The following is a 958-nucleotide window of genomic DNA, read 5'->3' on the forward strand; positions in this document are numbered from 1 at the left end:
CACATTATAATGACACAAAAGCTTATACACTATATATAGGCACATTATAAAGACACAAAAGCTTGCACACTATATCTGCACACATTAAAATGAGACTAAAGATTTCATATTACATCAGCACACATTATAATGACAAAAAACTTATTCACTATATCTGGGCACATTATAATGACACAAAAGCTTACATATATTACATCTGCACACATTATAATTACAAAAAAGCTTATACACTACATCTGCACACATTACAATGACACAAAAGCTTATACACTACATCTGCACACATTACAATGACACAAAAGCTTATACACTACATCTGCACACATTACAATGACACAAAAACTTATACACTACATCTGCACACATTACAATGACACAAAAGCTTATACACTACATCTGCACACATTACAATGACACAAAAGCTTATACACTACATCTGCACACATTACAATGACACAAAAACTTATACACTACATCTGCACACATTACAATGACACAAAAGCTTATACACTACATCTGCACACATTATAATGACGCAAAAGCTGGATGTACTTCGCTAGTCGGGAATGGAGGTGATATGACCTGGAGGTCAAGGATAAGGGTACTGGACCCCGGGCAACAGCCTCATTAGTCGTTGAGATGTAAGTCTCAGTCACTCAGCCCTTGACAATGCACTCAGGAGAGTGCGAAAGACTTGGTGAAGATTCCTTACATACATTGCCGAAATACATCGAGGTAGGTTTAATCCTATGTTATTATGTCTGCGAGAAGATATTACCATTACTAATAATAATAATATTTTGTATTCAAGTAAAAGTACAGACATACAAAATGAGTTACAAACAAAATGTTGAATTTCTAGACAGAGTCGGTGGGGATTTTCCTGGGAGTGGGAGGCGCGGTGACCTTGGCGGGTGGGATATAACCACGGGCTGCTGTCTTCAGACACCAGTGTCTC

Source organism: Procambarus clarkii, chromosome 24, assembly GCF_040958095.1.
Source record: "Procambarus clarkii isolate CNS0578487 chromosome 24, FALCON_Pclarkii_2.0, whole genome shotgun sequence".
NCBI lineage: Eukaryota > Metazoa > Arthropoda > Malacostraca > Decapoda > Cambaridae > Procambarus > Procambarus clarkii.